This window comes from Ovis aries, chromosome 13 (genome assembly GCF_016772045.2).
Source record: "Ovis aries strain OAR_USU_Benz2616 breed Rambouillet chromosome 13, ARS-UI_Ramb_v3.0, whole genome shotgun sequence".
In the NCBI taxonomy this organism is placed as follows: Eukaryota; Metazoa; Chordata; class Mammalia; order Artiodactyla; family Bovidae; genus Ovis; species Ovis aries.
Window position 1 is genome coordinate 73905168 of NC_056066.1, and position 14683 is coordinate 73919850.

Here is a 14683-nt window from a genome sequence, read left to right on the forward strand (position 1 = left end):
ATGCTGTGTAGGGTCACCCAAGACAGGCAGGTCATAGTGGAGAGTTCTGACAAAACACAGTCCACTGGAGAAGGGAATGGCAAACGACTTCAGTATTCTTGCCTTGAAAACCCCATGAGCAGAATGAAAAGACAAAAAGATATGACACTGAAAGATGAACTCCCAGGTTTTTAGGTGCCCAATATGCTACTGGAGAAGAGTGGATAAATATTTCCAGAAAGAATAAAGAGACAGAACCAAAGCAAAAACAATGCTCAGCTGTGGATGTGACTGGTGATGGAAGTAATACCTGATGATGTAAAGAACAATATTGCATTGGAACCTGAAATGTTAGGTCCATGAATCAAGGTAAATTGGAGGTGGTCAAACAGGAGATGTCAAGAGTGAACATTGATATTTTAGGAATCCGTGAACTAAACATGGTAAATTGGAAGTGGTCAAACAGGAGATGGCAAGAATGAACGTTGACATTTTAGGAGTCAGAGAACTAAAGTGGACTGGAAAGGGTGTATTTAATTCAGATGACCATTATATCTACTACTGTGGGCAAGAATCCCTAGAAGAAATGAAGTAGCCCTCATAGTCAACAAAAGAGTGTGAAATTCAGTACTTGGTTGCAATCTCAAAAGTGACAGAATGATCTCTATTTGTTTCCACAACAGATCACTCAATATCACAGTAATCTAAGTCTATGCCCCAAGCACTGATGCCAAAGTAGCTGAAGTTGAATGGTTATGTGAAGACCTTCAAAACCTTCTAGAACTAACACCAAAAAGATGTCCTTTTCATCATAGGGGACTGGAATGCAAAAGTAGAAAGTCAAGAGATACCTGGAGTAACAGGCAAGTTTGGCCTTAAAATACAAAATGAAGCAGGGAAAAGGCTAACAGAGTTTTGCCAAGAGAATGCACTGGTCATAGCAAACAGCCTCTTCCAACAACACAAGAGAAGACTTTACACATGGACATCATGAGATGGTCAATACCAAAATCAGATTGACTGTATTCCTTGCAACCAAAGATGGAGAAGCTATTTACAGTCAGCAAAAACAAGACTGGGAGCTGACTGTGGCTCAGATCATGAACTCCTTATTGCCAAATTCAGATTTACATTGAAGAAAGTAGGGAGAACTACTAGACCATTAAGTTAAGATCTGAGTCAAATCCCTTATGATTATACAGTGGAAGTGACAAATATATTCAAGGGATTAGATATGATAGAGTGTCTCAAGAACTATGGGCAGAACTTTGTGACATTGTACAGGAGGTAGTGATCAAGACCATCCCCAAGAAAAAGAAATGCAAAATGAGGAGGCTTTACAAATAGCTGAAAAAAGAAGAGAAGCTAAAGGTGAAGGAGAAAAAGAAAGATATATCCATGCAGAATTCAAAGGAATAGCAAGGAGATATATGAAAGCCCACTCAGTGATCAATGCAAATAAATAGAGGAAAACAATAGAATGGGAAAGGCCTGGGATCTCTTCAAGAAAATCAGAGTTACCAAGGGAACATTTCATGAAAAGATAGGCACAGTAAAGGGAAGAAATGGTATGGACCTAACAGAAGTAGAAGATATTAAGAAGAGATGGCAAGAATACACAGAAGAACTATAGGAAAAATCTTTTAATGACCTAGATAACCATGATGCTGTGATCACTCACCTAGAGCCAGACATCCTGTAATGTGAAGTCAAGTGGGCCTTAGGAAGCATCACTACGAACAAAGCTAGAGGAGGTGATGGAATTCCAGTTGAGCTATTTCAGATCCTAAAAGATGATGCTGTGAAAGTGCTGCACTCCATATGCCAGCAAACTTGGAAAACTCAGCAGTGGCCACAGGACTGGAACAGGCCACTTTTTATTCCAATCCCAAAGAAGGGCAATGCTAAAAATGTTTGAACTACCACACAATTGCACTTATTTCACAATCTAGTAAAGTAATGCTCAAAATTCTCCAAGCCAGGATTCAGCAGTATGTGAACCAAGAACCTCCAGATGTTCAAGATGGATTTAGAAAAGGCAGAGGCACCAGATATCAAATTTCCACCATCCATTGGATCACTGAAAAAGAAAGAGAGTTCCAGAAAAAAATGTCTACTTCTGCTTTATTGACTATGCCAAAGCCTTTGACTGTGTGGATCATGACGAACTGTGGAAAATTCTTCAAGAGAGGGGAATACCAGACCACCTGAGCTGCCTCCTGAGAAATCTGTGTGCAGGTCAGGAAGCAACAGTTAGAACCAGACATGAAACAAGAGACTGGTTCCAAATTGGGAAAGGAGTACGTCAAGGCTGTATATTGTTGCCCTGCTTATTTAAATTCTATGCAGAGTACATGATGTAAAATGCTAGGCTGGATGAAGCACAGGCTGGAATCAAGATTTCCAGAATTATCAGTAACTTCAGATATGCAGATGACGTCACCCTTATGGCAGAAAGTGAAGCACTGAAGAGCCTTTTGATGAAAGTGAAAGAGGAGAATGACAAAGTTGGCTCACACTCAACATTCAGAAAACTAAGATCATGGCATCCAGTCCCATCATTCATGGCAAATAGATGGGGAAACAATGGAAGAAGTGACAGATTTTATTTTGGGGGGTTCCAAGATCACTGCAAATGGTGAAATTAAAAGCCATGAAATTAAAAGATGCTTGCTTCTTGGAAAAAAATCTATGACTAATGTAGACAGCATATTAAAAGGCAGAGACATTACTTTGCCAACAAAAGTCCATCTAGTGATAGCTACGGTTTTTCCAGTAGTCATGTATGGATGTGATAGTTGGACTATAAAAAAAACTGAGCACTGAAGTATTGATGCTTTGAACTGTGGTGTTGGAGGAGACTCTTTAGAGTCCCTTGGACTGCAAGGGGATCAAACCAGTCAATCCAATAGGAAATCAGTCCTAATATTCATTGGAAGGACTGATGAAGAAGCTGAAACTCCAAATTTGGCCACTTGATGTGATGAACCTTAGAAAAGACCCTTATGCTGGAAAGATTGAAGGCAGGTAGAGAGGGAGGTGACAGAAGATAAGATGGTTGGATGGTATCACTAACTCAATGTATGCGAGTTGGTGATGGACAGGGAAGCCTGGCACACGGCAGTCCATAGGTTTGCAAAGAGATAGACATGACTGAGCAACTGAACTGAACTAGGTGGTCTTCCAGGTCTTCATAGAACTGATTAACTTCAGCTCCTTCAGCATCGATGGAAGGGGCATAGACTGGAATTACTGTGACATTAAATGGCTTTCCTTGGAAACAAACTGAGAACAGGCTGTCATTTTTGAGGTTGCACCCAATTACTGCATTTCAGACTCTTTTGTTAATTATGAGGGCTACTCCATTTTTTCCTATGGAATTCTTGCTTATACTAGTAGATAAATTGGTCTTCTGAATTAATTATGCCCCTTCCCATCCATTTTCATTCACTGATTCCTAAGATGTCAAAGTTTATTCTTATCATCTCCTGCTTGACCATGTCCAATTTACCTTGCATCATGGACCTAACATTCTAGGTTCCTATGCAGTACTGTTCTTTGCAGCATCAGAATTTACTTTCATCAACAGACACATCCAAAACTGAGTGTCATTTCCGCTTTGGCCCAACCACTTCATTCTTTCTGGGACTATTAGTAGTTCTCCTCTGCTCCTTCCTAGTAGTATATTGGACACCTTCTGGCCTGGGGGACTCATCTTTCAGTGTCATAGGCTTTTGTCCTTTTATATAGTTCATGAGGTTCCATGGCAAATATACTGGGGTGGTATGCCATTTCCTTCTCCAGTGGATCACGTTTTCTCAGAACTCTCCGCTATGACCCGTCCATCTTGGGTGGCCCTACATGGCATGGCTCATAGATTCTTTGAGTTACAAAAGCCCCTTTGCCACAAAGCAGTGATCCAAGAAGAGCAGCCATACTCTATGTTATTTAATGTTTAATAATTATTATTTTGTAACTGTGTAATGAAAATGATTTGATATTAATGAAAAAAGTTTGGCTTCCGTAGCTCACTGTGTTTTGTGATCTTAGGCAAGTCATTTCATCTCCCTGCGACACAGATTCTTTTTTAGTAAAAAGAGGAAGATGTATCTGCGTTAAGAAATGCCCAGATTTGGGTACTTCGGGAGCCATGGTGACTTTGTTGCTAATGTATTTGAACACCTCAGACTAAAACAAAATTTCTAGAAGCACAGAATTTTATTTTCCTCTGTTCCTGACTGTTCTTTAAACGTGCTGTCAACTGTAATAAAGAGAGTAGGAAATAAAACTGACTGTAGCAGTGTCATCTTCTAGAATTTCACCCTCAGGAAACTGCCTCAGTGATAGAGTGGGGTCATCATCCCAATTCCAATCAGGTCTCCTTCTTTCTCAGAGGTAAGCAAAAGCCCTTTTGGTTCAGTGATTGATCTCACCCACGTCCAGCTGTTTTCCCACTCCTTCCTGTATTTATTTGACTTTATTTATTTACGTGTCAATTATCATAATTCCTCATTATTATTATTTCAAAGGACTTTGATTTTGCAGGGAGAAGAATATGTATCTAGGGCCTCTAATGATTTAGAACAGCCCCAGGATATGAGCAACATGCTATCACATTACAAGTGAAGAAGAGGGTAATTTCCAGCCTCAGGTCACATTGTTAGGAAAAGGAAGAACTGAGACTTTAACTGAGTTCCTCTGTTCCAAAAAACACTAATGTTGAGTTCCAAGTTGTAGTGGGTGTATATGGGTGGTAGGTAATCTTCCAAGACCCTGAGATCCACACTAGTCCCTGAGGTTCACTGTGGCAGATAGGTCTCCTGTTGGTGAAACCAGGTGAGGGGTAGTGGGTGGTCATGCTCTGGAGATGTGTTTATCTATTTACTTCCCTTCTGCCCACTCCATTTACTTTATTTCTTCCCAGAATATCAGCGTTTGTGCCACAGATGGTGCTGCTCTTCCCCAGCTCAAAATCCCTTTGAACCAGTGCCAGAAAAGAGCTTGTGTGTTCCAGTAGAGAAGCTGCCACAATGGTTGCAGGAAGCTTACCTGTGTCACACCTGTCTTCTGAAGTAGGTGGAGCTAATGTGAGAGGGAGAGCACTTACAGGTATATATGAAGCCTCCTCATGAGGATGTAAAGGAGGACCTGGGCTAACACACTGCTGGTCACCTAGCAGTCTTTGATCAGATCTCATCCACTCATGGACCATCCATCATGTGCCATGCAGTGCTCTAGGTGCTGGAATGCCCCTTGAGTGACCATACTGGACAAAATTCCACATGGAGAATCACATTCTGTTTTCTCATAAGACCACAGACAGAGTCAAGTTTAGAATCATACTTCCTGGGCATCCTCGCCAAAGCAGACAGAAGCAGGACAGAGGAACCTGGCGGTCTACAGTCCATGGGATCTCAAAGAGTCAGATCAGACTGAGTTACTGAGGAGACACACACATATAGGCAGAAGCAGGACAATGGAAGGTGATGAGATTACACATTGCACACAGCTGTCCCCAAATCCTCCATTTCCACACTCCCTTTTTCGCGTTTATTCTTACCCATCAGCTGGGGTGTAAACATATCTGTCAGCACCCTTCTCTCCATAAATGCCATTCTTAAAGGCCAAAAACATGAGCACACTCTGACTTTCTGCAGCCCTTCTAGTCCTCCTGGGGACCCTTCTGGCCGGCATTCTGGGGGGTGAAAAAAGCAACTGGGTCTGAGGTATGTCCCAGCTCACCTGTCCTCTACAGACTGGAGGGAAAGGAGGGGAGTGCATGGAAGGGGCAGGAAGAGGAGTGTGGTGGATGCTGCCAGCCCTCTGAGGATTTCTTCTGGGAAGTGAGCAGTTGAACTCCAAGGACATTTCTTGACTCTCAGAAGTATCATTATGTGTTTTGCTTTAAAAAAAAAATCCCACCTCATTTTTACAAAATCATGAATTTCATCTCTGAGACTGTCTATTCCTGGTTTCTTCCTTTTCCCTAAACTCCACTTTGGAATAGTAAAAAGATCCAGTTTGATCCTTATCCTGGTTCATGCCCGAGGATGCTGGAAACTCTTGGAATTTATTGTCTTACTTTAAGCATTGAAATCTCTGAAGGAAAAAAACTTAGATAGTATCTGTGTACGGCAGGACTCCAGAAATGCCATCAGATGTTTAGAGGGCTAGAATTATCAGTGCCCCTGGGGAGAAGAGAATAAATTCTGAATTCCGCCAATAATGGCCAAAGATTCAATCAAACTGAACACACCAAACCATCAATTAAAACCCAAGAACACTGGATTCAGAAAGCTTCAGAGGGTTGATAACATCAAAGGTTTGTAAGAGAGGAGTGTCTGGAGATGGTGTAGATGCTTGGCAATTCCTACTCCCTCTTTGCCTTATGCTTTTCCTCTCTCTGGCTATCTCAGAGTTTTATAGTTTATAATAACTGGGACCATAAGTAAAGGGTCCCCAGTTCTGTGAGTGGTTCTGAATATTTGGAACTTGGTTAAGGACTCTCTGAATTGACAGCCAATTGGTCACACATGTAAGTGATCCTAGGGCTTGTGATCAAAACTTGAAGGGTGGGCTGTGTTCACGGATGGACCCTCACCCTATAGGGTCTGGATCACCTCTGCAGATTTAGTATCAGAAATGAACAGACTCCTGGATGTCCAGTGGGTGTTGGAGGAACTGATTGCTGTTGGCAAAGACCCCACATGTTTGGTGTCAGGGACAACACACAGACTTACACTTTTCTTCCATTTCTATCTGGGGTGAGGCTCAGGGACAGTTGACCATATTATGTTGAACAGAGCACTCAGAACCCCTCAGTAGTTTTCTGCATTTTCAGAATTCTTAGCAGACTCAGGGGCTTGATAAAATGGGTTGTGACAGACTGTGTCTTGTCCTCATCCTACCACCTACATGCTGTGTCTCCGGGGATATTCCCACCTACAGCTTTTTCATGAGAGCAGGGTCACCATGTTTCTAGAGATTTTTGAAAGGATTACTAGTCATGAGGACAAAGAATTTACACCTTTGTGGCCAGTGGTTTCCATTTTCCCCCAAAGCATTTTCATCTGAAAGACTTGTCAACCTACCTACGTTTACTTCTCCATGACATGTGCAAAAAAACAAATGTGTCACAAAACGATCATTTCTTTGTGATGAAATTAATCAGAGAGTTGAGTGTCAGTGGAGAGTCATCAGTTCAGAGGCAACTGTAGGCAGAGCAAGAAACGAAGTACTTTGTTGAGTTTGCTCTTGGGGCCAAGACTGTTTTCCCAGGCTGGTATGATCTTAGTAAAGACTCAATGCCCTTCCTTTTGCTCACATATCAGACTATATTTTATTTTTATACAATGATATTGATGACAGTTGCATTCATAATTATATAGATAGGCCTCATCATCATAGAGACTAATAGGAATATTACTCTATTGACTCTCTACAATGATGATGTACTTGGCATGAGTATGAAATATAAGAGTTCTTTACTTGAGGATTATTTATCAAAACGGATTTTTCTGATTTGAGAGCATAGTTTTTTATTTAAGTAAGGAAACAGCTATAAACAAAATACAGTAAAATAATATACACGTTAAGGAGGGAAACACACAATGAAGACTTGGGAATATCCTATGCCAGCTACGATGGGTGCTGTGAAGAAGGAGTTTTGGGGATTAGGAGTGTGGCAAGGGTCAGGAAAATACTCTGTGATAAGGAAGCTTTGGACAGAGCTGTGCAAAAAAGTGCCTGAGTGTTAGAGCTGCAACCAGGAACAGAGTGGCTGAGGCTGAGAGGGTTGAGGGGCAGGGGAGTGGATTGGATGAGACAGAGGGTGCCCGGGGACAAGTCATGAAGAGGCTTGTAGAATTTTAAGAATCAGAATTTAACTCTTAGAAAGCTAGAGGTTCACTGAGGGAATGGTCATGGGAGCCAGGGGATAGGATTCGCTTTGAAACAGGACCATTGTGGCTGTAGTGTGAAGAGTGGCCGCTAGGGGGCGATGGGCAGAGACAGAGGCCCCTGGGCAGGCTGCTGTATTTTCCAGGGGAGCCATGATGAAGTGTGTATCCATATTGTTGCCTGGATTGATCTCACTTCATTAGAATAACATAAATAACTTGCTCTATTGAGACTTCTTTGGTAGCTTCATCACAAATCAGGATTCATTAAATCTTTAGGCATTTGTGATGTATTTACCCTTAAAACTCTCAACTCTCCGTGAGGTTTGGGGTCAGGGAAAAGCAGAAAGTGGGAACTAAAACCTGTATCTATCACTGACTCATGTTGATGATTCACAGAGAATAACAAAATTCTGTGAAGCAATTTCCTACAAATAAAAAAATGTATAAATTAAAAAAAGCAAAGTACTCAACCACCAAATCAGGTGTTGATTACCCAGGCAACAAACCTCCATTCTAAGGTTAGATTGAGGTTTTGCTAGTGACCTCCCTCACATCATGAAAGACTCCCTTGGTTCTGTCATCTCTTAGGAAAGCCAATCGTTTTAAAGCTCGTTTCCAAGAATGGTTAAAAGACCAATTAATACTTCTTATATAAGTCAAAGTATCAATATACCATCAATATTCCTTAATTCCAGTGTCCATTATGTGAACACAGTGGGGGATTTTCTTCCAAGTCTTCCTCCATTAAATCATAATGCCTTCACACTTTCTTTTTTTTATACTGGAAGCTTTCAGCTGCATACATGTACAGATATTAGTATTATAAACTCATGGACCAATGTCCAGCTCCAGTCATGATCAACATATGGAGAATATTCTTAATATGTATCTTTTACTCCTGGTCTATTAGCAGCTAATCAGTTGCAACATTCCAATTCATGTAAAAACATCAGTAGTGATATGTAATTATTTATAATATTACCCTGTTGATCTGAAGCCTAAAAACATGAATAATAATGTCCTACAAAGCAGGATATGAAACAGCCTTTCACATGCACCCCTACCAGTCTTTATTGCAAACAAACTGGTATTTTCTGTATTGATCATTTAGACCCACCTGTGATGACCATCTTCCTATTTCACTGAGATCCTCCCATCCCTATAGCCCTGTGGCCTGACGTGTGCCTGGAGCCTCCATACACAGGTCCCTGCAAGGCCAAACTATTATACACAGCTACAATGCCAAGTCCAGCTTCTGGGATATTTTTGTATATGGTAGCTAAAATGATAAGAATAAAGATTACAATGGGGACCAGGCTGTGTTAAGAGCGGGTGCTATCCTATCCTGGGTAAGATAGCAGGCATAGAATGGGGAGAGGGAAAGGGCTGGGAAAGAGGTGGAGCTCATGAGGGTACACACTCCTCAAAATCGCCCACAGTGACTTTTTTCCTTGCTACCTCCCGGGAGAAGTGGCTGCAGTGCCCTTAGAAACTATGTGCTGAGCATGTCCTCCAGGTGCCAACTTGGCAAAAGATCAGCCCTAGAAGCACCATCCTGATAATCTGAGTTTACACATTCTCCTTTCTTGCATGGGAAGAGGAAGTCTGCCATGCCACAGAGCAGGTCTATAGTTCGACCCCTCCTTAGCTCGAACATTCGCTTCCTTTTTGGTTCTCATTGTGGTGCTGAGAACACTGTTGCTGCTCATCTCCAGGATGGCTTAGGTCCTGTCCAGGTACATAGTGTCCGGGTCTGGGGCTTCCGAGATTCAATCATCAAGTTCCTTTCCTTTTACAGAGGCCATGAGAACTGGGCTCCCCTGAGCAGCTGAAGTCCAAGGAGGACCGAGTCAGGGCTGAGCTCTGGCTGTTTAATATTCAGCCTTTCCCTCTTGCTTCTCAACCCTACCTTCCTCAGCAGAAATCTGCCTCTATCCTCTCTCTCCTATGACTACTTGCTTTGCTCCTGCCTCATCCAGTTGGCTCTAAGCCCCATGAGAGCAGGACTTCCCTTTATCCATAGAACTTTGCACAGATCCAGGTACATAGGATAGTCCACAAATATTTAAGGATGGAAAGAGTGCAGGAGAAAAAACTCCTCGTGAGGCAGTGAAAGTAGAGCCTGGGGTGTGAATTCCTGATTCTGCTGTAGTCATCTTCCTCACTGTATCCTCACCTCCATCCTCCACCCATCAGCACTTCGAGAGCCTTGGGAACGTGGCTGCCTGAATGCTGCCAGAGAGGCTGGACCACCTCTTATTCTCGTAAATATGATGTGAACTCATGAAGTTATGTCCAATACCTTTGATGCATCATCTGTGTAATATCAAATAGATATGCATGGGTTGTGTTCATTTGTTTGTGTTGTTGAAATTGAAATATCTGAAAACACATGAAAAACAGGCAAGTATCTTCCTCCTGGTTTTCATCTGTTTGTCTTCCAGAAAATCGCTTTTCCATAGCTGAGGTTCAGTGTCTTCATCTCTAAAAAAGGACTAATGATACTTAATTGATAAGATTGTTAAAGAAGGGCAAGGTATCTTTTTGGCATCACTTACTGCGGGCCCACATCTCAGGTCACAATTTTAAATTCCCTCCAGGACAGGTGAGTAATGTAAATGGAAGTTCGGAGTGAGTGTGGAGGCAGGCAGACAATAAGGAATGGTGGTGATTATGGAAACTGAGAGAATGCTCCCTTCCTGAGAAGAGGGTTGCTCTTCTTAGCTTAGTTCATGGTTTTCAAAGTGTGGTCCCTTGAGCAGCACCCTCAGCACCTTGGGAACCTTGTTGGTGCAGCTACTCAGGTCCCAACCTGACCTACTGAATTGAAACTCTGAGGATGAGGATCTCAAATCTGTGTTTGACCAAATGACTAAGGAATTCTGATGCTCATTCACATTTGAGACCCATGGTCCTTGCTAAATACCAGGTCTGTGATGCCAGTTTGTTTACTTATCTTACATTGATAGAAATTTTTTAAATGAGATGTCCCACTGTGAAATCTTATAAATTCCTAAAATTGTAAAATGAACTCTGCAGTTAATGATTAATATATTTTAGCCAGATGTGCATCCTGTGATTACACTCCCTTTTAATCTTCAATATAATCTGGAAAAAGATACTACAGGGTTCAAAAAGTCAGGTGCTCGTTTATCATGTAGCAGAAAGTAATCAGCCATTACTCGGATATGAACATACCTCTCCGATGGCACAGCATCTCAAGTATCTAAACATCTTCTGTCTGCCCCAGGTGCATTCCATCCATTTGAACATGTGACCTTTGATACCAAGGAATCGAAGGTTCTCATTATTCACATGGAGATACTGAGGAACAGAAGCAGAGTATGACCTGGGGTCCCAGAGGGTTGGGGTCGCTGGTCTGCATCCAGTACACAGCGACTGTTTGTTCCTGCTCTTCAATTTCTCTAAAGAGGCCTGCAGGGGCCAGGGCGGTTTCTAATTAGAGACCAGACATCCATGAACAGGGAGAGGGGCGCTGGAGTGAGAACTGGCCCATCAGAAGGCTTGTGGACCTGGGACGCCTGTAATTAGGGCAAGAGTGAGGAGGATCAGGAGAGAAGGGTATTGGGAGAGAAAGACAGACTGATGAGAGACGAGAAGAGAGGAAAGAGGAGTTTCTTTTGGGGAGAGTCTCAGCTACTCCCTGGTCTCAGATGCAGAGATTGACTCAGAAAGAGGGGCAGGGCTGCAGCATGTCCTGAATACGAATCCTTGTTTTACCATCAACAGGTTGTGCGGCTTTAGCAAGTGGCTTTACCTCTGAGCCTCTGCTTTCTGCTTGACACAAAGGGCGAGAATCCCAGATGTTGTAGGATTGACATGAGGCTAAATGAAATCACGCACGTGAAATGTCTCAGAAGGGAGGAGACCCTCGACTCACAGTGGCTTGTTTTGTGAGTAACCCACTCGGATGCACATGTGTACTTAGCCAGCTTGGTGTTGAGAGTGCCCGCCATCCTCAGCAGTGCTCTATGATTGTAACTACAAGCGATAAACAAGAGAGAGTGAAGGGCTGGTGGTGTGGCGTGTGTGCACTCTAATTTCCAGCTTGCAGTGCCGCAGAGTGCATGTGCACAGACTCGAAGTCAGATCATGGGGCCTAAATCCTCTCTACAAGCTATGATCTAGGCTAATTGCTTTATTTCTTTATATCTCAGTTCCCTCCTCAGTAACACGAGGTTATGTCAACAGTTTCTCCCCCTTTCTTTAAAGACTTTTTAGGATTATCATTACCATCTTTCTAAATTCCCTATATATGTCTTAGTGTACTGTATTGGTGTTTTTCTTTCTGGCTTACTTCACTCTGTATAATAGGCTTCAGTTTCATCCACCTCATTAGAACTGATTCAAATGTATTCTTTTTAATGGCTGAGTAATACTCCATTGTGTATATGTACCACGGCTTTCTTATCCATTCATCTGCTGATGGACACCTAGGTTGCTTCCATGTCCTGGTACTGTAAAGCAAAGTAAAGTAAAAATAAAAATTAAAAAAAAAGATTTTTTTAGGATTAGATGAACTACATATTTCACCTGTCTAGGATAATGCCTGTTATAATAAAGAATTGAAGTTTTGCCTGGAGAAGTTACTCATTACTGTTTTTATTTTTTTTTGTATGACTTTTTATTTTTTATTTTTATTTTTTTATTTTTATTTATTTTTTTTTTTTTAGTTTTTTTATTTTTTAAAATTTTAAAATCTTTAATTCTTACATGCATTCCCAAACATGAACCCCCCTCCCACCTCCCTCCCCATAACATCTTTCTGGGTCATCCCCATGCACCAGCCCCAAGCATGCTGCATCCTGCGTCAGACATAGACTGGCGATTCAATTCACATGATAGTATACATGTTAGAATGTCATTCTCCCAAATCATCCCACCCTCTCCCTCTCCCTCTGAGTCCAAAAGTCCGTTATACACATCTGTGTCTCTTTCCCTGTCTTGCATACAGGGTCGTCATTGCCATCTTCCTAAATTCCATATATATGTGTTAGTATACTGTATTGGTGTTTTTCTTTCTGGCTTACTTCACTCTGTATAATCGGCTCCAGTTTCATCCATCTCATCAGAACTGATTCAAATGAATTCTTTTTAATGGCTGAGTAATACTCCATTGTGTATATGTACCACAGCTTTCTTATCCATTCATCTGCTGATGGACATCTAGGTTGTTTCCATGTCCTGGCTATTATAAACAGTGCTGCGATGAACATTGGGGTACATGTGTCTCTTTCAATTCTGGTTTCCTCGGTGTGTATGCCCAGAAGTGGGATGGCTGGGTCATAAGGTAGTTCTATTTGCAATGTTTTAAGGAATCTCCACACCGTTCTCCATAGTGGCTGTACTAGTTTGCATTCCCACCAACAGTGTAGGAGGGTTCCCTTTTCTCCACACCCTCTCCAGCATTTATTGCTTGCAGATTTTTGGATCGCAGCCATTCTGACTGGTGTGAAGTGGTACCTCATTGTGGTTTTGATTTGCATTTCTCTAATAATGAGTGATGTTGAGCATCTTTTCATGTGTTTGTTAGCCATCCGTATGTCTTCTTTGGAGAAATGTCTATTTAGTTCTTTGGCCCATTTTTTTGATTGGGTCGTTTATTTTTCTGGAGTTGAGCTGCAGAAGTTGCTTGTATATTTTTGAGATTAGTTGTTTGTCAGTTGCTTCATTTGCTATTATTTTCTCCCATTCAGAAGGCTGTCTTTTCACCTTGCTTATAGTTTCCTTTGTTGTGCAGAAGCTTTTAATTTTAATTAGATCCCATTTGTTTATTTTTGCTTTTATTTCCAGAATTCTGGGAGGTGGATCATAGAGGATCCTGCTGTGATTTATGTCTGAGAGTGTTTTGCCTATGTTCTCCTCTAGGAGTTTTATAGTTTCTGATCTTACATTTAGATCTTTAATCCATTTTGAGTTTATTTTTGTGTGCGGTGTTAGAAAGTGATCTAGTTTCATTCTTTTACAAGTGGTTGACCAGTTTTCCCAGCACCACTTGTTAAAGAGATTGTCTTTACTCCATTGTATATTCTTGCCTCCTTTGTCAAAGATAAGGTGTCCATATGTGTGTGGATTTATCTCTGGGCTTTCTATTTTGTTCCATTGATCTATATGTCTGTCTTTGTGCCAGTACCATACTGTCTTGATGACTGTGGCTCATTACTGTTTTTATTACTACTACAAAGGACTTTGCCTTCTAGGGAGGAGGAACATCTGCCTGTTGCATCCGTTGCTTCCATGGCAACCGCATGGGTACATAGCATGTGTCTCATGTGACTCCTGAAGACATGGGGTTCTGAGAGGTTAAAATCCTCAGGCAAAAATGTAGGAAAATGCAGAGCTGGTACCCAAACTGAGGTCCTATGGCCCCATCGACAGAGAGGGAGAGAGCAGGAGAAAGTGGGTGGCTATGGGGTTCTGAGGTCTCCTGATGTCCACTCAGGGAGACCGCTCTCCTGTTGGTGAAACCAGGTGAGGGGTGACTGCTGGACATGCTGTGGAGACAGATTCTGCTCCCTGTTTCCCCTCAGCCACCCTCCATTACTAATTTTTTGATGCATAAAGAGGGTTATTGCCCAGGACAACATCACCTTCACCAGCTAAGCCCCTTCCTGGACCAAGGTCTGGAAAAGTGCAAGTGTCCATCCACCAGAGAAGCTGTGGCAACGGCTGCAGGAAGGTGACCTGTGTCACAGTTGCCATCTGAGGTAGGGGAGGGGGTCAGGACACTGAGGTCCAGGTGAGACGACACCTGCAGGAGGCTGGAATGGAGGACCTGGTTA